We start from the raw sequence: 20,847 nt of genomic DNA, 5'->3' as shown, positions 1-20,847 counted from the left end.
GGGAAGTGGTTGGTCTTCAGTAGAGTGGATAAGGGATGCCAACTTTTTATATGGTCTGTAACAAGAAGTAAGGTCATATTTTTTGACGATATTGATTATTTTCTCAGAAGTGCCCTGAGTTCATTGTGAACTGAAATAGGACTGAGATATCGGGAGGAAACTTGGCTTGGATGAGCTCTAGGGTTTCTTTGACTGGGACCCCAGCCATGGGTTAACCAGTTTCCCCACCCTTGGCCAATTTCTTTATGGAGACCTTTGAAGAGAAAGCCTTAAACTCCGCCCACAAAAACCCACTATTTGGCTTCGTTATGTGGATGATGTGTTCGCTATTTGGCCACATGGCTCAGACTCGCTCCACTCCTTCCTAATACACTTAAACAACCACCACCCCAGAGTCCAGTTCACCTTAGAAAAAGAGGAAAACAACACCCTCCCCTTCCTAGACACTTTGATCACCCGCCAGCTTGATGGATCTTTGGTTTTCTCTGTTTACAGAAAACCCACCCATACTGGCAGATACATTCACCAGCAATTCCCCCCCCCCTCTCACAACAATATGGGGTTATAAAAACACTATATAACAGGGCAAAATTAATCTGCTCAGATGACAAAGCCCTAACTACCGAATTAAACCACATCCTCAACACTTTCTTAGCCAATGGCTATAACCCCAAAAAAATCCAAAAAATACTAAAATCAGTAAACCACAACACCCCCTCCACAATAAAGATTACACCAAATATATCACCATCCCCTACATCCAGGGCACCTCTGAGAAAATAACCAATATCCTCAAAAAATATGACCTTACTTCTTGTTACAGACCATATAAAAAGTTGGCATCCCTTATCCGCTCTACCGAAGACCAACCACTTCCCCTAGACCTACCTGGTGTATACCAGGTCCCTTGCAGCTGCAAATTGTCCTACTTTGGCCAAACATTATTACAGACCATATAAAAAGTTGGCATCCCTTATCCGCTCTACCGAAGACCAACCACTTCCCCTAGACCTACCTGGTGTATACCAGGTCCCTTGCAGCTGCAAATTGTCCTACTTTGGCCAAACAGGCAGAACAACAAATATCAGGATTTCAGAACACAAAGACTACATTCGGTTTCACCAGTACAGCCGCTCTTGGGCTGGCAGACCATGCCTTAGATACCCACCATAGAATTCGTTGGAAGAAAACAAAAATAATACACTGCAGCAAGTTTAAATACGAAAGATTATTCAAGGAATCATCAGCAGCTCTAAAATACGTTCCTAACCTCAACAAATTTGGGTGCATGAAACTACCCCAAATTTGGGAGACTTACATTATGAGAACTTCAGCCCAACTGCCAAGACAACCAAATTAGCCCGCCAGAGGGCACCATTAGGACTTAAGGAACAATATTAGTTTCTTGCTTTCTTCGTCATTTGCTTTTGTTAGTGCCTGCATGCACATACCATATCTTTATGTTCCTGAAGATGGCAATGTGATGTTGCCGAAATATAGAAGTTATTCATTAAAGTTACCTTTAATTAATATACTTTATATGCGTTGTTAATTCCGTAAACTAATTACTAGTTATGTATGACCAACGTATAAGTCTTGCTACTAGAATTAATGACATTAATTGTTGTTTGTGAGATTCTCCAAAATGACTGATTTTACCATTTGCCCACTCCGCTGAAATTTTTGTTCCCATATGTTTATCGATTGCAAGACTTCCGACACCATGACACACTTTACAGCCCAAGATTTATTCTTAACATACAGCCACTCGAAACTAAACAGCCAACTGGCTACGTGATAAAGCAAAGTTGTAACTACGAGCTTCAGTCACATATCGGGCAGTTCGCCATAATGGCTTTCAAATTTCTTTCAACAGTCAAATGCATTATATTTAAATATTAATATTAACGATTTTTGAACTTTCTGCAGGAAAAAGTTTTTCTGCAAAAGTGTCCAACATTCGGGCCAATCATTATCAGAATCTGATTCCTTTTGACCACATGGATCTTCGGTCTTGGTTTCGTGATCCTCTTCACCAAGTGTATTTTTGGCTGTTTTACAGGAATCACAAGTAGATTCAACAATTTCTGCTTCTTCAGCTTTCCTTTTTTTTACTCATTGGCATAAAGTAACTACTTATTTTACTCATTTTGAACAATGATTGCACTGATTTAACTTAGATTAATTCAAAACTCAAGTGAACACCTGCCTGTTGCAGAGTGAATATAGAACTGATAAACTAATATTGGAAGCAATCGGAAGGGAACACAACTTCCTGTTTCTGGTTGCGTACCAACCTATGAAACAGGAAATCAGAGTAACAACTTATGAGTAATTAAAACTGAAAATTCAATTTTTGAACACAGTAACATCTACCGGAATATTTATAATACATTTTGTTGTCAATAAATCACAAATTTTTAAAAACCTAAGAAAAAAGGTGCCGATACTGCGTACCATCAGAAAAAAAGCACTGCTCCTAAGTAATATTGACCATTCACTGTGGTGCTCTCAGGAACAAATCTGTGGTGGATAATTCCAGCAGCATCGAAAAAAACAATGACCACTGTCTTGACAAGATTTTTGCAACCAGACTTTCTTCTGCCAGGGAGAAGATGTTCCATGCCATTCCATGTTCTAGCATTTCATTTCCGAATCAAACTGAAAACACCAACTTTCATCACAGGTGAAAATTCTTTGCAATACATGATGATCTTGATCAACTGAATGGATGATATTTTGACAACATGAACCTGATGCTCTCTGTTCATGTGTCAACATGTGTTGCACAAACCTCGAACAAATCTTCCTCTTGTGCAAATCTTTCTAAGATTAATCTGGCAACTTCCTTACTGACACCAAGCTGTACAGTGAGTAGCCTAGTGGTTATTCACCTATTATGGGCAACAGTTTCCCTAACTTTCACCATATTTTCATTGGTCTGTGCAGAAATTAGCCATCCACAGCATGGTTCATCCTCCAGAGTCTCCCTTCCCTCTTTAATGTTGAAAACCAGTAAAACACTTGTGCATGGCTAAGACAGTCATCACTGTTAACTTTTTTTTTACGTCTTGATACACTTATAGAGCAGTTTTTTTCCTAATTTACAGTAAAATTTTATCACAGCTCTTTGCTCCATGATGCAACTTCTGACAAGTTTCACTTACACATTCTTACTTCAATAATTGCTACACGAAAACAGCTGCATCACCGACTCTAAAGTTGCACTTGCGATTACAACACATTCTAGTGGTCAAAACTATAAACACATTTGTCACTTTTGTTCGAAGGGCTGTCCTGTAAAAAATCAATATCATTACTTAATGGGAACACTGTGTGTGTTGTAGACTTACGATGTTTTCTTTTGCACATATATATGTGCAAAAGAAAACATCGTAATTCTACAACAGATTAATGCTAGGCAAGTCATGCAGAAAAATTACAATTTATATTGCTCACCACCACCACAAACAAAAGTACACAATAGCTGATACAAAAATCAGTATATTAATACATTAAAAGTAAAACCAGACATTCACACTGCAAGAGTTGCAAAGACTACACAGCACATTGCTGTTATGATATGGACACTTTTTTTTTACTGCTTTTATATATATATATATGTTTATAGATCGATTTACTCGGTTTGAGCACATGTTATTTATTATTTAATGACTAGAACACCGAGAATTAAAAAATAAAAGCAGATTTTATTCACACGACTATTTCATCTTTCACAGACGACTTCTTCAGGCACAAAAAACAGAAAATAACCAGCAAGATAACCGTACAGGAACTAGATCTGAACAGTACAAAAAAGTGTCAGCAAATAATTTAAGGTTCAAGTCTTGATGAGTTTAAAAAAGAACACTCTCTAATCATATTATTAAGCATATGTGTGCGTTTAAGATCTCGAGCACACCAATATTGGATAGCAGAACAGTAACAATCTGATAAGTTGTAACTAAGGTTACTGTTGATATGTACAGGGTTAATGATTATTTCTTTTGATACTATTATTTTCCTTTCTATTTCATCGTAACAATGATGAATGTTATTTGACTTTTCCCAGAGAACTGGATGTGGGAGCCCTCTTCGTTGGAATTTGCAGAAAACAAAACATGGCTAGATAAAGCACTGGCTCGTGTTCTCTTGTAATTTATGTCTCTTTGATGTTCCTTGATGCGAAGTTCAATTGATTTTTCCATATGGCCAAAGTATGATTTACACAACTGCAGAAAATCTGATAAGACGCTGGGATATTTGAGGTTGCTATGTCTAGTCTTTGGCTGACTTCAAAGGGAGAATAGCTTTGGTAGTGTCGTGAAGAAAGTCTGTATGTTATATTTTCTTAGAATCTTCACCAATTTTGGTGTGACAGAGCTGATATAAGGAACAGAAATGTTCCCTTTAAAAGTTGTAGTATCTTCATTGCGGCGAGGGAGAGGATTGAACAGAAGTTTGTTGATAGTCTTTGTTGAGTAGCCATTTAGTTGAAATGTGGTTAGAAGGCGATTGAGTTCATTGCTAAGTTCTTCTTCGTCATAAAGAAGCAAGCGAGCCTGGTGTCCGAGTGTAGAAATGATCCCAAATTTTTGTGGAGGATAATGGTGGGAGCGTGAAAATACCTGTCCATATGGGTAGGTTTTTTTTTCTGTAAACAGAAATCTTGAAATTTTCCTACTGAATGGGTCAGTTTGACATCTGGAAAAAGAAAGAGAACCGTTGACTTCCAACTCAGCTGTAAACTTTATGTTAAGATGTATATTATTCAGGTGGTCTTGGAAGCTCTGGAGGGATTCAAGGCCATGTTCCAAATTAAAAAGATGTCGTCAATGTAACATTTCCAAATCTTTGGTTTTAAAGGGAAGGATGAAATGGCCTTTTCTTCAAAATCCTCCAAGTAGATGTTAGCAAGCACTGGAGATAAAGGGTTTCCCATAGCTAGCCCCGAATTTTGTTTGTAGATTGTGTTCTCAAATTTGAAGTATCCAGAATTAACACAGTGTGTCAATAAGGCTAACATCTTCTTAGATACTTTGTCTTTTAATAGTGAAAGAACTTCCTCTACAAGAACATTTGTAAATAAGGAAATCATGTCAAAACTGGCTATGATTTCTGTGTCTTTGATGGTGATATCCTTAAGCTGGAGACAAAATCAATTGAGTTTTTGATAAAGGGTGAAGATTTGCCGGAGAAACATTTTAGAGAAGTGCAAGATATTTAGAAAGGTTGTACATCGGAGAATCAATACCTTCGACTATAGGATGTAATGGGATATTCTCCTTAAGGCACTTTAGGTAATCCATACAGATGAGGGATCAATGGATGGAGAGAATGGAGAAAAAGACATACATTTCTGGGCAATTCCATTGTAGTTCTCAAGAGATTGTTGGTGCAGTTATGAAGTTCTCAAGTAGGATCTCTTAATAGAATAAGTGTCAGTTTGTAACAAATCTAGTATCTTATTGTGGTAATCTGCTGTGTTGAGAACAACCGTAGCATTTCCTTTATCTGCCAGAAGATGATGGTCATGGGAAGAAGTTGAGGAAATGCAAATTGCAAAGTGTGCCACAATGACTGCCAAGCAGTCTGTATTATTGGCAATGTAACAGCATATGCCAACAGCAGCAAGTTAATGAATAAGTAAAAAGAGATTTTATCATAGCTCTTGATTTTGTGGATTTTTACTAGATTAATATGTGGAGTTTAAACATAAAGAGAAGGGTGAGAGAGAGAGAGAGTAGAACAAGTGACATTCTTGGAAATCAAAAGTATGAAGAATGGCAAGTGATTTTATATCTACACCACACTCCATACAATTTATATGGATTAGTGTGTTGTGTTGTGAATGCTTACAGTGTGAATGAGTTTAATGTTTAATATGATAGATTAGCTGGGGGTGATGAATGCAACCTCTTGTTGCGAGTCTATTGAATCCATCTGGGTTTGTTAATAGCAGTCTATAGTCATTTTAAGAAGACAAGTGTGATAAATTTAATAGTTTGAAAAGAATACTATGCTGAAAAACCATACTTGGAGTTTGTATGCTGTTGTGTCGACTTTCTACTGTTACAACTATTCTTTTGCCTTTGTGTTATATCTCCGTTATACTCTCAATCGGGTATCACGTGGTACCTATGAGGGACAATGGAATTTCCTCGTGATCGAAGCAACACCAGAGTATCAGTGTCTGAGATTTACCTCTTGTAAAATGCCAAGAAATTTTATTTGTTTCGCTGCACCACTTAGCGCTATTAGATTAGTAATATTAACAATCAAGAGGTAATCTCAGGACAGTACTTAATGATACATAGCAACTCTGCAGACGTGGCCAAACTACCTTTTTCTAATGTCCTGCATAGGTTTGTAATATTTTATAAGAGGTGCATCGGATTCCAGAAATCACAGAAAGTCTTTGTTAGAATCAAAAGCAAGGTTTATTATATATCAAAAGTTGGTACACTCAATATCATTAGTTTAAATCCCATCTTAAGGGAGTTCCAGACAGAGTTTAAAATATTCAAATACTACTAAAATACTTATAACAGATTAAGCAGTAGCTTCCTAAAGAAAGAAATATTAACACTCTCAAATGCATTAGTCATGTATTATTATCACATTCTTTATAAAACTCCGTAGTTCTGTCAGACTACACAAGATAACATTCATATCTTTACAATCTCTTTATAATTTATCGATTCCTTACTCTAATCATATTCGTAACTTCTTTCAATATTTTAACGAACTTTAACACAGCGACATACAGTAAGATTAAATTCAATCCTCTCTAAACAATAGCAATACAATCTTATTCTATATCATTAATGTTCCTTTTCCTTAACATATCAACGTGGCACAAATCTCTCATTCACATTCAGTCAAACACAAATAAAGTCTACTTATCTTCCCCTTTGGTTCTATAGTTCATCTTTGGTCTACAGGAAACTGGCCTTCTGTGGAGAATACGGTCACCGAGTCCCGCAACTGCCTTGATCGGGATCCTCCGGTATGGAGGCACTGCCACCCTTCACCACCGCGAGAGACGAACACCAGGAGATTCAGGAACAAAAAGCCTTGTTTCAGGGTTGCATGACCCTTATATTTCCCTCTTTTCTTCTTGGCGTTTCTCACACTTTTCGATGTCTAGCCATTTCTCACGTGCTCTTACGCCACGACGTCCAGCCTCTCCCCCGCTATCGCACGTACGCTGACGTCACGCTGTTTGCTTGGGGCGAGCTGCTCCCTCGCGTTACGGCTCCGTGACCTTTGGACTTCACTCCCCCCCAACTGTTGAATTTGTGCTTACTTTCTATAATTCTTTTATACGTGTTATTTTATAATGCTCTGCTAATGTTTTACACTTTCAATATTAATTTAACCTCATTCGTGAATGGTACAAAATACATACTTATTTAACCTCTCATAACAGAACATGCTTGATATATATATATACATAGCAATTATTTCATACTTAGAGGCAATTTACTGTATTTATCTCCATTTTTTTTTTGCTTGGAAACGCATGTCAGATTGTGATAAGATAGGAATTCATAAAATTCTACTCTATCACAATCCAACAATGTTTTCTCTTTCTAGATTTAATTTAAAAAAAAAAATTTTTTTTTTTTGCAAGATATTGCAGCATATTGACGAATGTTATGAACTCATAAATGAATCTACTGTACACCGGTTGCATATATGGGAAAATGTAGAATGTTTTACTTGGAGTCCTTAAGGTACACAGTGAGGAAGGCTATTCCAGAAGATGAAGATGAATGAAATGATAGGACAACAAAAAGATAGTTCAGTACATCTGAAGTTGAATGTGAAGATAACTCACAAAAAGATAAGTGACTATGAGAAAATAATTTAAGTAGGGCACATAACACAATACAGTCATCCTCAACTAACGTCGTAGTTCCGTTCCATCCGGCAGGCCGTAAGTCGACTCATTAAATCAACCGAGTTGTAGGGGTTAGGGACTTAACTGCAATAAGTATACTGTCATTTTAATTTTTAAACCTTATAAAATTGTACTGTGCATTACTACCACTATAAAACAGGAGAATAATCACCCAAATCTTCCTCCAGAATCTCACCTTCATATTGGAAGGACCAGGCTGTGGTTCTTCTGGTGTAACCTTTGTTTTTTTGATGAAAATGTCCAATGTGTTTTGCTTATTCCTCTTCTTCTTTTCATCATAAATTTGTTTACAGCAAGCAAACATATCATGTACTTTCCTTTTTACCTAATAAGTAGCATTCAACATTGGGATTCATGTCTTCAGCCATTCTGAGAACGTCGTTAACTGCAGAGAATGTTTCTGCAAGATCCTTCACTGTGAACTGTTTAACTACCTCTTCTTTTTCTCATTCTTCCTCTTCTGCAATGCACTATTCCTCCAGTTCAACCAATTCTTCAGGGGCAATTTCTATGAGTTGAATTATGTCATCATCATTCACTTCAATATTCAGATTGTTTGCTAGGCCCACTATTTCTTCACTCAATTTACAAAGGTCTTCATTTTTTTTCAAAACTTCCAAAATCGTGCACAAACCTTTTTAATGTCTTTTTCCATATACCACTCATACGTTGAGAGGTCACTTCGTCCCAAGCCACAGCAATATTTTTAATAGCATGATAAATATTAAATGCTTTTTGGAATTGCATGAATCTGAAAATTTCTTTCAGTGGCAGAAATGGCTTGTGAAAAAGTTTTCCATAGATAATAAGCCTTAAACACTGCAAGAACTCCCTGATCCATCAGATGGATCAATGAAGTAGTGTTTGGAGAGAGAAACATAACCTTGATCTTGGGGTGAAGATCACCGATGTAAGGTGGATGACCTGGAGCATTATCTAGAATTAATAAAATTTTAAATTCTATATTTTCTTTCACACAATAGCTTTCCATTTCACTCGCATAACAGTTGATTAAGGCATTCTCTAACAATTTTCGAGTCTGTTAGATACCAAGCAATTTTTTATAAACTTGGTTTTTAATCCTTTTTCCCAAGTAAGTAAACAGACAAGTAAGTCAAGTTTGCACCTGAACATGGTTCAGGTCTGAGGCAAGTGGTAAAGGTGAAGTAAGCTCTGATCACATTCCTTAGTATTTCCCCTAATGCAAAGCACATCCCCTTGCAGAAATGTATGATGCTATGCATTAAAGGCAAGGGCCACTACCCAGACCAGTTTTGACCTTTATTGAGGTCTCGTCAGTGTGAGCCAGTCCCAAAAAATGTCAAGGTTGAAGTAATGCAGAGCTTATAAATTTTAACTAAACAAATTGCCACAAGGTGCTTTGACCTTATTAAATAAAAATCTCAGGATGAGAGAAAGATGTAGAAAGATTTTTACCTTTGGTCTCATCCTGATATTTTTATGTAATAAGGTCAAAGCACCTTGTGGCAACTTGTTTAGGTAAAATTTATAAGCCCTGAAATACTTCAGCCTTGGCATTTTTGGGTCTGGCTCCCACTGACGAGACCTCAATAAAGGTCGAAACCGGTCTGGGTAGTGGCCCTTGCCTTTAATGAATAGCATCATACATCTCTGCAAGGGGGGTGTGCTTTGCATTAGGGGAAATACTAAGGATCAGAGCTTACTCCACCTTTACCATTAGTTGCCTCAGACCTAAACTATGTTCAGGTGCAAATTTGACTTACTTGTCTGTTTGCTTACTTGGGAAAAAGGATTAAAAACCAAGTTTATAAAATTGCTTGGTATCTTGGTAACATATAGTATACCCAAGGCAAAAAACTTTCTGCATCTTTCTCTTATCCTGAGATTTTTATTTAATAAGGTCAAAGCACCTCGTGGCAACTTGTTTAGGTAAAATTTGTAAGCTCTGGATTACTTCAACCTTGTGTTGTGTTGTATCCTGCATAATCAAATTATAAGTGGGACAAAACATTAATTTATTCAGGAACAACTATCTTTGATTGTACGTAGAGAATGTTGCGTTTTGACAATGAACGGCGTGCATATATATATATAAATAACAGAAAAATAGAAGTGAAGAAATAATTAATATGAAAAATATGTGAGACTTAACCTGTTTTGTAGGAAGTCTAATAGTAAATTTATTTAAGGTATTAATTTATTTAAAGTATCCCATTTCATATAGTATAAGAAAGCAAAGTGTATAAGCTAAGGTCCAAGGGTCACACTTTAGCCGTCCAGAATAACGTATGGCCGGAGAGAAAGTGAAGTTATATGAAAAGGAAGCTAGAACGCTTTCTAGGAAAACACATCACACGCACGTGGAGAAGTGCACGTAGCACGATAAACGTGGCAAATTGTGTGAATTTCCGAGATCGAAGCAGACAATATAAATGCCAATTCCCCCCCCCCCCCCCACACACACACAAAGCTTTTTTTGGTTCCTGTTTCCTGACCTCGTGGACATTGGCTCTCGGGCTTTGCCAGCGGAGAAGATTCTAGGCTGGCCATAGAAGTTATGAGTCGTCTGCCGTAGCGTGCATGTTAGGGCTAGGTATTTCCTCAGATTAGGATAGCTATGCTATATCGTGCAACGGTAATCCAGATGTGTGCATGCGATACTGGTGAAAGACCTGAGCGGCACATAGCCTTTCCAATTCAGAGAATCTGGCCGTGCAGCTATCGTGTGTGACCCGGAGAATTGTAGACCTTAAAGGAGCCTTGATGTCCAGACAAGGCTGAAGAAAGAACTGAAAGTCATTCCAGGAACAGTAATGTAGATTGTCATATTCTGATTTCCAGTTGAAGATTTGTGTGTGTGAATTCTATAAGATATTTTGTGTAATGGACATATTGTAAAGAACTTTAGGAACTATCCCTATTTTGGCATTGACCTGTCCCTGTTTAAGAAATGTCTCCCTAGAAGGGGTTTATATAAGAGATGATTGTGATATGTTGTGAGATATAACTAGTGACCACGTGAGTGATAAAAGATAGGCTACATAAGCTAGAAGTTTGTTAAATTATATATAGAAGTGGTCCAAGTAATTTGTTTTTGTATTGTAATGTTAATATTGAAATTGAGATCTTGCTAGCAACGCGATATAGTTAACCATGCATTTATATTTTCTCATGTATAATTTCTTGATTTAATAAATATCTTTCATAGCATTGGCCTGAGTCCAGCTTGTTATATGAATTCAAATAGCCACTCATAAAATTACCATCGAACCTAGCGGGAGGGACCCACGAGTATAATTGATACTTAGAGCCATGACTGCATGCAAAGATAAAGAGAACAGGAATTAGTTTATTTTATTGTTGGAAGTTTATTACTGTGTATTACTCTGAGAGAGCCACCTTGGATAAGAGTCTCGTCTATCCTCAGTATTGGCTGGCGCAGTTAAAAAATAAATTTGTCAATATTTATCAGGTGAACTGGCTCAGAGGATATGTTTAATGGCAGCATCCCATACTTGGACAAAGCCCTAATCATAAATTAAATTACATGTGACTAAACTTAAGAGCAGCCTAAATTTAGCTTGTTTAAAGAAAAGGAAAATTTGTATAAATGAGTAGGGCATACATAACTAACAAGAGTAGATAAAATATAAAGGTAAAAGGTTAAAGAATATACAACGCATATAGAGGATAGGTACATAACACTTGGCAGTGGGTCTGGCTCCCACTGACAAGACCTCAATAAAGATCAAAACAGTGGGCTTGGGTGATGAATGGCGATGCTGTAGCCCATGAAGTTTTAACTGAGGCTCAGCTGTTACCCAGGGCCTGAGTGTGTGTGTGGGGGGGGGGGGGGGGTAATGAATGGCAATGCTGTAGCCTGTGAAGTTAACTGAGGCATGGCTGTTGCTGTTACCCCTCAAATGAGCAAATAAGCAGCTCTGCTCAGTGGTGGGGAAGCCTGCCACGGTGTAGAGCCAACTGGTTCTCAGAGTTCTACTCAGTGGCAGGGTGAGCCTGTTATTGAGGGAAACAACGCTCAGTTTCTGAATTTTTGATCCTGCAGGTTGCTCATTATTGGGTAATCCAGGGGATCTCATGAGTTTTTGGAGAGGTTACCCAGCACTTAAACAGGGAAAACAATCTGGGTAATGCATAGCATCATACATCTCTGCAAGGGGATGTGCTTTGCATTAGGGGAAATACTAAGGAAAGTGATCAGAGCTTACTCCACCTTTACCATGAGTTGCCTCAGACCTGAACTATGATCAGGTGCAAACTTGACTTACTTGGGAAAAAGGAATAAAAACCAAGTGTATAAAATTGCTTGGTATCTTTAACATATAGCATACCGAAGGTAAAAAACTTTCTATAATTTTTGAGTCATCCATGACTTCTTATTGCTCCGATAACGAACTGGATGAGTATGCTTCCTAATGTTTTTGAAGGCTCGTGGATTCTCACTGTGCCATATCACAAATGGTTTCCGTTTATATCCAGCAACATTACCCTAACAGAATCGTAATACGGTCTTTAAGAGCTTTGATACCAAGCATAGATTTTTAGCTTTTTAGTGGATGAATGTTCGCTCGAGCATTTTTTTCTAAAACAAGGCAGTCTCATCCATATTAAATATTTGCTGTGGCAAATAAGTTTCCTCCGTAATAATTTTATCCAATTTCTCCAGAAACTCCTTAGAAGCCTTCTCATTGGCACTTGTGGGGATTCACCATACATTTTCGCATTATGCAGCACAAAACCTACTTGAATCTCATGAACCAACCGGAAGTAGTGTTGAATTCGTAATAGTCGTAATCGTGGCCCTCTTTCTCCTTCAACATGTTGAAGAGACTTAGTGCCTTAGCGGTTATGGTCATAGTGCTAAGGGGTATGCACAGGTCCTCTATCCATGATACAAGTAGCTTTTCCATATCACCAATAGGACCTTGTCGTTGCTTTGTCACTATCATCGATTTAATGGAAGCAGATCCTCACAGCCTCTACAATTTTATCCTTTGTTTTTCAAAATGGTCATCACTGTAGAATGAGACCATCCGAAGTCATGTGTGATCACATTGAGAGGTTTACCAGCTTCATGTTGCTTTATAACTTGCAACTTCATTTCACAAAATATTGTGAAATACTTAATGATAAATATACAAATACCCTATTTCTCAAACCCAAAATCAACAAAGGAACTGTTGAAGACACGTGCCAATTGCCGAGAGAGGTTGCTGCTGAATGCACTGTTACCACTGCGCATGATGTATTGTTGCTAAATAGAAACCTTTCTACTTTACGTGCAGTTGCATCTTGTTCGAAAGTATAGTCGAAAATGTTATTTATTCCCTTATGGGATCACAAACGTATCTTCAAGCAGATGTAACTCAAATGGACATAAGTCGAGGGATGACTGTATTTAACTTTATTTGGTATAAATATTAATAATAATTATTATTGTTAGGTGGTCCAATTAAACTAATTAAGTTTATCTTGGTTAGCAATTGTATAAACTCAGAAATTATTTAAATTCATCCTTTATGCAATCTTCCTGGACAATGCCAAAACATTTGACAAAATAAGGCACAATGAGCTTCTTTTCAAACTCTTGCAAGCCAAAATCCCACTAGGACTGGTCAAACTTAGCAAATTGTACTTCAACAATCACACATTCCATGAAGCTATAGGGAATTAGATCATCTGAACAGAACATCATGGCAGGCATCCTCCTGGTTTCCCTGCTATAACCTTTACTATCTATATAGTTGAGCATCCTACCACAATGGTCCTATATGCAGATGATATTGCAATAATGGTCTGCTCCTTGCAACCTAGATTGGTATCCAAAAACCAGTCTCTGAACTAGAACAATGGTTCGAGAAATGGTGAATTGATGTTAACACAGACAAGACCACTGCAGTGCTATTCACAAGAAAACGAGTGTCCCCAGAGGATGAAGTTCTCATCCCAGAGGATGAAGTACCTCTAAATATTTGCCTACTGGTTTGCCATGGAATGGCAAACCAGTAGGCAAATAATGCATAAATGTTTTAGGCAATATAAAATAGTGCATATTTTAATCTTTCATAGCACGAGGATTTGAGGATTGGTTAATAAACACTGGTTTTGTCATGTAATCACCTGATGTATTACTACAAAACAGTAGAGTAATTCTATCTTTGGAAACTTTGAATCCAGGAGCTGATCTTTCATTTTTCGAAATATAGGTGCGTTTTTGCACTTTTATCCAATATAACCCACATTTCCGCATTGAACACCTGGTCTGCACTATAAAAGTTTATAAACTGAGAGTTTTTTGTTTAATAAGATTTCCATCCATAGGAATTTTCTTTTGAGGTGCAATCGGTTATCGAAATCATTAGAGAGTTCTCCATTTTTCCATTAGAATATCACGTATACAAGCAACGCACTTTGTACTTATCATTGACCCAGCAATAAACACTTTCTCGGATTTTATGCTCATTTTGTTTGATTGTTCGAATTGTTGATTCATTTAAATTCAAAGTCCCTGCAAAAACTCCTGGTTTTTCTCCATTTTTCAACCGATCCAAGATTTTGAATATTTTTCTTCGAGAGAAATTCATTTTGTTTTCAATGTTGGTTTTTCCCTTTCATTGCAGTTTGTAGCCATTACTATAAAAATAATTTTTTACATAAAAAAGCAAGCATTACATATTCTGCAACTCACCAGAAAATAAAGTGCTCAGCTGGAGATGAAAACACTTATGATTTTTATTGCACTTTCCTGGCAGAAACGAGGACAATTTTCAACAATAAACGTTTTATACTGTAAACAATTGAGGTACATGCATGCTTAAGGGTATTTCCCATAATATAAATTCGCTATTTATAATTACATGCAGGATACAGGCAGACACAAATTTAACGAAGATAAAATTTGATTTTTAAGTCGAGCGGTGAAAAACATATGAAAAGATAAAGGGTTACTACAATCAGAACCGTGTTGTATAAGTACTGCATTCAACAAGAGTTACTAGAATTTTAGACCGCATTATATCGAAACTGAGTTGTATAAGTACTGCATTATACAAGGGTTACCTGTATTTAGAAATTTATGTACATTTAATCATACAAATACAACATTTATTTTAGAAATGATATTCTATATTTTTCAATTGAATACAAATTCTACACTACAGTTCTTCTTCTTTATGAACTGGTCAATAACATCGTCATAAAAAGAGTTGTAACTTAATTTTCCCAAGCAACATGCACACTTGTAAAGGCTGGCTGAAGCTCACTGGCTAGAGCTACTTTGACTGCGTATGGCCCATGTTTAAGCAACAGGGTGAGATGACGTGGAGGGAGCAGAAATGGCTATGCACTCGCATGAAATCACAGTGCTGAAGCAAGGACCTGGATGCTCCCACAACCGAGCAAGCCAAGGTAGCTTGACTAGCGTTGGCCTTCGATACACAATGCAAAGCTCAATTATTGCTGCACAAGCTTAAAATGTCTTCTGTCTACAAAAATAAAAGCCTAAATGGAATGCTTATAAATGCATGCATTTATTAACAAATAAATATTACTTCTTTCTCAATTAATGAGCTTGTGCAGAAGCATGGAGAATTCGCCACTGCATGAAGTAATCCAAATGCTGTGAAACTTTGCAGAAATACACTGTGTCATGTATAAGTGATAGCTGAGCAAAAAATAGTTCCAAAATTCACCACCACTGGGCATTGCAAGCACCAAAGGCGGTTAAAAAGATGAACATGGAATTTTTCCCATCATTCTAGATGTTAATACTGTCCAGAGGGATGGCACTAACCTTGCACCAATATGTTCTGCTCATGAAGCTGTACCACCTAGACAATTGCAAAAGTGTTGCTGTACTCCATGAATTTCATTGCTAAACAAATGTTGACAAGGTCCAATATCTCCTTGTGCTCTGCGACGAATCATTCGTCATTTTGAAAAAATGGATCACAGGGAGTTAGACCGTGCAGAAGTTGCAAACCAATCAGTTTGCCACAAGTGAATGAAGTTGTGAATGCTGTTGTGGAGCAGGCCACAAATAACAACATTGGTTTCTGCAGTGTACATGTTGTATCAAGACACATGGATGTGCCTTACACAATTGTCTGGAAAATTCTATGGAAGATTCTGCATCTCCACCCAATTCAAGATAACCCTGAAACAGGAGATGCACTCACAGGGCTTTGAAAATCGACTGATATTTACTTAAACATTCCTTGCTTGAGTGGAGTTGGATGCTAAATAGCTGTGGATGATTTTGTAGGGAGATGATGCTCACTTTCACCTGAAAAGGAGCTGTAAATACCTACAATTGGGCTATACAAAACTAGCATACAATCCAACAAATTCCTTTGCATTCACCCAAAGTTACTGTTTGGTGTCGGTTAACAGCTTCATTTATCATTGGACCATTCTTCTTTGAGGACATTTGCTAGTTAGGTCCTATGACCTGCTCAGTTACTGCTAAGAGGTATTACGACATGATGAACAATTTTGTTATGCCACAGCTACAGCAGCACCTGTGAATGGATTCAGTCATTTTCATGCAGGATGGGATCTCTGAACACATTGGTAAATCCGTACACGAGGTTCTTTGAGAACATTTCACAGAAGCCACAGTGATCAGCCTTGCATTTCCCACCACATGGCCACCTCATTCACCTGATCTGGCTCTGGGAATGTCTCAAAAGGAGAGTTTATCACAATCATCCAGATAATGTGGTAGCACTGAAATACAGCATAATGCAGCATGTGTGTCACGTTAGTCCTGACTAGCTGTTTTGAACACACTATGTAAAAGGATGCAATTTGTGGCATACCAGGAAGGACAGCACATTGAATGCATGATGGAAGTGAATAAAGATGTCTTATTTATATTTGTGTTGCTAACCTTCTTACACACATTAAAATTACACCTACATTCAGTACATCATACAGCAGCCCCTGGTATAATTTTGGAACTACTTTTTTTTTAGATATTGCTTCTGCATAACACACAATGTATTCCTGTAAAGTTTCACAGCATTTGGATTAGTGGGTGGCACTCCACAAGGCCTTAAACAGGGATACTTAATTTTGATCACCCTGTATACACATTCTTGCCAAAAATACTATTACAACTTCTACACACTCCCTGCACTGTCAACAGGACTGATCAAGCCCAGTTTTGTTAGTGGCACTGTGTGCAGCCAACATTCATGTATTGATCAGTAGAGAGTTGTCCAGCTGTATGGGTTAACATGTAGTGTGGAGATTATGAGAAATGTGCAGCTGTAATAGCACTTTGCAAGTGGGAATGCAGCCACCTGTTATTTTCAACACAATAAAAACACTCGAGATCAGCAGGATGTTTGTGTATCAAACTATTAACCAGTATAATGATACAGAAGATGTATCAGACTGCCAAATAAGAGGTCGACCAAGCTGCATTAGGAAGCAAAAGCTCGTGAGGGTCGTGAAGGAACACCTCTGCCGTAATCCTGTGAGAATGCAGAATATGAACATTTTGCAGATAACGATGTCATGTGTACTGATGACCTGGAGGTTTTGTTTTTTATTTCATATGATGATTAAATGGCTTTGAGCCCCTTTTACGGGATGGTATGGCACCATCTCAGTTCCCCCTATTTTTATCTGGGCTTGGGACTGACATAGCTGACAAATCAGCCCTATGGCTGGAGAGACCGTCATAAGTATTCCTGACTGTAATCCGTGTGTGTGTGTGTTCACAGGGCCAGTTTGCCTGTTCTAGGGGGGATGAAAAACCAGGGTTTCAAGGTGAAAAAAACCCTACCTCCATATGAGACCGGTTAACTCACCTTTCATTGAAAGAGATCAGATAAAGGTTCTTCACATCACTGATGGGAATCGAACCCAGGTCTTTCCGACCAAAGGGCTTTATCCGTACTGACTGAGTTACAGAGGCTCACCTGGAGGTGAGCGCCTATAAACTTATGCAGCAGAGAGTGATAAAATCAAAAGGTGCTTCTCTGGCAGTATGCAAACAGAGACATCCTCTTCACAGATTAGAAGATTTTTACTGGTGAAGAGTTGTTTAACTGTCGAAAATAACTGATCAGGTATATGCTCCAGATGGTCAAACAGCACATGCCATAGCATCCAGGATTCAAAGAATTCATCACCCTGCATCAGTGATAGTTCAATGGGAGGAGGCATATCAAGGGGTTATCCAAGTTGCATTTCTGCTAGAAAGGAGCCAAAACCTCCATCAAAGTGTATCAAGACATCAAGCTGAGACCTGTGGTATATACCCTGAACAACCTTGTTTCATGATAGGCAGTGGACCTTCCAACAGAACTCAGTCCCAGCACACAAGACTAGAACAAAACAACCGTGGTTGGAGGTGAATGTGCCCAACCACATATCACCATCTTATTGGCTGTCTCGAAGTCCCTGCCTGAATCTGTTGGACTTCAAATTGTAGTAGAGCTTGAGAGAGAAATCTGCAAGAAATGACACTCTAGCATCACCAGCCTGAAGGTCGCAGCATTTCTGTTGGATGTTGTGCATTCCATCATCAATACATGGCCTCACAGACTTCAAGTGTGTGTGTGTGTGAAAGCAAAAAGGGGAAATTTCAAACATTGAGTGTTGCTATATGCACATTATACACATGGTTTGTATGTGCTGAAAGCTGTAAATGATTTATTGACAGATGAATCGTTTATGTGCCGTTCAAGTTGTAACAGTATTTATGGCCAGACTAGGATTACAAATAGCCTAGTCAAAGAAATTTCATGTACTAACTTCATTTGCTTATGCTTGGATAAAGGATTAAACAAGAATTTCTTGGTGCTTTTAATTTAAGGTATATGATTGAAAACCTACATAAAAACAGTAAGGACTACACATTGCAGATAAATTTTAGTAAAACAATAACAATACGCAGAAATGGAAAATAACTTAAAGTGGGATTAAATAAAATCCAAAGAGATTAAAAATTCAATTACTTAAGCACATTAATCATAAACAGGCTAAATTATGAAGAAATTTAACATTATTAAACACAGAATAAATCTAGGATTGTCTGCTATTACCAAACTTACAAATATATGGTACAATGTACATCTCTCCAAAGAACTTGAAATCAACAGCTATAGCTCACCAGTACTTCTCACAATTCTTTATGGTGCACAGACTTGAATTATCACACATAAGTAAGAACAAATATTAAGAGGCTTTGAAAACAAGTGTAGATCAGAGAAGAATTAAGCTACCAGTTTCAGTAATAACATGAACCAAAGAAAGCAGTTAGTGGTATGGACATGTATACAGAATACCTACTCAAAGGTTTCCTCAAATTCAAGTAGAGCCTGGCTCAACCAATTACAGCATCCAGCCCACAGTTGTATTTCAAATACAACTTAAATCTACTGGCCAGAAAAAAAGGTTACTCACCCAAGGTATCAGTCTTCTCTGTATAAATACCGTTACAGGGGATGTTTAAATAATAATAATTAAAAAAACCCTCTAAATATTATGTTGAAAAAAAAAGTAATATATTTTTAATTCTCATTACACATTACAAATAATTATACAGAAATGGCTTTCCTTTAAAGTGGGTTTAAAATTTATGCCACAACACAGCTCCATTTGCATTTTCTTTCATCTACTGTTCATAATGAAGGATGAAGTTATATCAATTATCCATGAACGATAATTTAACAGGAGAGTGAAATAATAAAAATCACAAAAACAAGAAAATAGGTAGCACCAAAGGTGGAGCCAGACTCACTTTTCGCAATGCACTCACATGATCCACTCTTTGTAAGATAAATATGGTTTTGACTTGGAAAATGAATAGACATGCAGGAGTATCAAAGAGACGGGAACATATGTGGAATTATGAGGCAGGTGATTATAATAGTCTAAGACGTCAACTTGGGGAAGTTTCATGGAGGGAGGAATTGGAAGGCCAGGATATCATTAGTGCATGGGAAATTGTGAAAGAATATTTGTTAGCAGCAATGGTAAGTTGTATACCACAAGTGAAGAAGAGGACACAATTTGGAGTAAAGTGGATGACAAACAATATTAAACAGGAATTGCATGCGAAAAAGAGGCTATGGAAGAGATATAAGGAGACGGGTGAAGAGAAGATGCATGAAGAATATGACACAGGCCAGAAGAGTGACTAGTATGGTAAGGAAGGCGAAACTGGAATATGAGAGGAGATTGGCCCTAAGATCCAAAGAAAATCCTAGGGAATTTTTTAGCTATGTGGCCAGTAGGAAGAGAAATGACTGTGAAAGAATGATATTGCGGGATAAAAATGAGAATAGACTGACTGATGCAGAGGACATAGTGGAATTGTCCAATGAACACTTTATTGGAGTATTTCATCCTAGAGGAGTCAGTTTTAATACTAGAGGGATAGGGCAGGTTTGAGATTTAGAGGTACAGGAGGAGAGTGTGTTTCAAATACTGAGTACTCTGGATGTCAGTAAAGCTGTGGAACTGGATGTTATTTCACCACGGGTTTTGAAAGAATGTTCTAGGGAACTGACAGTGCCTTTGACCTGGCTTTTCAATGAAAGTTTGGCTGCAGGAAAAGTGCCCAGCGAATGGAAGGAAGGTAAGATAGTGCCATTGCATAAGGGTGGTAGCAGACTGGAAGTGTCTAATTATAGGCCAGTTTGCATGTCATCAGTAGTTGTTAAGATCTTGGAGAAATTAGTGAGGGACCGTATACAGCATTGGGCAGATGAGGGTGGTGTTATCCGTGAGAGTCAACATGGATTTGTGAAGGGGCACTCTTGTTTTAGCAATATGCTAGCCTTTTATAATAAACTTACAAGAGCATTAGATGAGGGAAAGACATATACTGTCATTTTCTTAGACTTAGCAAAAGCATTTGGCAGGGTGCCACATGATAAGTTGATATTTAAGTTGCAGCA

At 37.7% G+C, this 20,847-nt stretch overlaps 1 protein-coding gene across 1 annotated transcript in view; it reads right to left on the bottom strand.

The window, feature by feature from the left end:
- The window catches only part of MetRS-m (Methionyl-tRNA synthetase, mitochondrial), a 392,083-nt gene that overhangs the window by 94,015 nt on the left and 277,221 nt on the right, over positions 1 to 20,847 (bottom strand). The gene's annotated exons all lie outside the window — the stretch shown is intronic.

This window comes from Typopeltis vanoorti, chromosome 22 (assembly GCF_054136105.1).
Source record: "Typopeltis vanoorti isolate ZY-2024b chromosome 22, IOZ_Tvanoo_1.0, whole genome shotgun sequence".
Taxonomy (NCBI): domain Eukaryota; kingdom Metazoa; phylum Arthropoda; class Arachnida; order Uropygi; family Thelyphonidae; genus Typopeltis; species Typopeltis vanoorti.
Note: the sequence above shows the minus strand (reverse complement) of the source record. Positions and strands in the feature narration are given on the sequence as shown.